At 70.8% G+C, this 1,370-nt stretch overlaps 1 protein-coding gene across 2 annotated transcripts in view; it reads left to right on the top strand.

The window, feature by feature from the left end:
• Positions 1-727: 727 nt before the first annotated feature.
• ZBTB14 (zinc finger and BTB domain containing 14) overlaps positions 728-1,370 on the top strand; it is a 7,207-nt gene continuing 6,564 nt past the window's right edge. Inside the window, exon 1 of one of the 2 annotated variants that reach the window (XM_023228416.1) lies at positions 728-1,111. The gene's annotated coding sequence lies outside the window, so the exon portion shown is untranslated. The remainder of the gene's footprint in view (positions 1,112-1,370) is intronic. The other variant, XM_023228417.2, reaches the window with a different exon arrangement.

Raw genomic sequence — 1,370 nt, 5'->3', positions numbered from 1 at the left:
AGGCGACGTGGTTCAACAGCAACACAGCCATTACTAGCGCTGAGCAGGGATGTAAGGGCAGAGCCGAGTTATCAGAGCTCTCCGAATCGAGTCCAGGGTCTCGACTGCCACAGACGGGTCGCCTCCTTCAGCCCCCGGGACTTTTCCTTGGGAATGTCCGGGCGCGGACCTACTAGCTTCAGAGCCCTATGGGTGATCCCTTTCTGCTGGGCAACTGGGGTTGCGCTTTACACTACAAATTGAAGACGTCACTTTTTCCATTTGTTCTGCAAACGTTTATCGTGCACCGTCCACTCCCTTACAAACTCAATGTGCCGGCGGCAAGAGGCAAGACCGCAGGCCCGAGGGCGCGCCTCCCGGTGTCGGCCGGTGTGAGCGGTGGGCGAAGGTGGCCCGGGCGCCCGCTCCGAGCCGCGGCAGAGACCCGCAGCCTCAGGGCCCGGCCTGCGCGCGCCCGGGGGCAGCTCTGGCCCACGCACATGCACACGCACGAGAGCGCTGACTCCCGCGTCCCCGGCGCCAGGCGCGGGCGGGAGCCCAGGAGTCAGAGCTGGAGGGAGCTCGAAGAGGGGCGGGTGCCCGCGAGCGGCGCTCGTGCTTAAGTTCCCTGGCTCCTTAAGCCCCGCCCTTGCCCCGCCCATTCCTTCTCCCGCGCGCGGGCTCCGCGCGCCCTAAACCGCGCGCGTGCGCGCGCGTGCGCAGGCCGGGGCCCTCCGGGGGCGGCCCCGTAGTCTACAACGAAACCGTCGGCAAGGGCCCGGATTAACCCTTTCTCTGCTCGCCCACTTAGAGACCCGGTCGGGTTCCGTGCCTGCGCAACCCGGCGGCGCGCCTTCCCCCCAGCCCGCACCGCGCATGCACGGGAAGGGGGGGGGGCGGTGGGGGTGTTCACGGCCGGCTAGACATTCTGTGCTCGTGCAGGAGGAGGGCTGCTACCGTCAGGGACGTGCACGATTTCCCCCACCCCGCCCCCTCCCCAAACTCCAAAAAAAATCCAAAACACACTGCCACCCACCGTGCCCCCGCGCCCCGAGCCCATCCCGTCCCGGCCTGCGTTTGCTAGGGAGCGCGGGGAACCCACGGGAGTGTCTGTGGCTGTGCCAGGCTGCAGGTAAGCGCGGGCCAGGGTGCGGAAGGGGCTGGGGCCGTCAGTGAGGCGGGCGCGGGGGCGGCCGGCGGCTGGCGGGGCGGCCCGGAAGACGCGCGTTCTCGCCGAGCTCTGGGGCACCAGCCAGCTCCGGGATGTGCGGCGGCCGCCAGCGGCGCGGAGCGGGGACGGGCGTGGGCCGGGGCTGGGCGTGGGGCCGGGGCGCCCTGGGGGCCGCGCGGGCCGGCGAGCGGGCTCGGGGAGCAGGCAGGCGGCGGCGGCC

The sequence above is a fragment of the Piliocolobus tephrosceles genome, chromosome 18 (assembly GCF_002776525.5).
Source record: "Piliocolobus tephrosceles isolate RC106 chromosome 18, ASM277652v3, whole genome shotgun sequence".
Taxonomy (NCBI): domain Eukaryota; kingdom Metazoa; phylum Chordata; class Mammalia; order Primates; family Cercopithecidae; genus Piliocolobus; species Piliocolobus tephrosceles.
The sequence above is the reverse complement of the archived record's forward strand: the minus strand, read 5'-3'. Positions and strand labels throughout refer to the sequence as shown.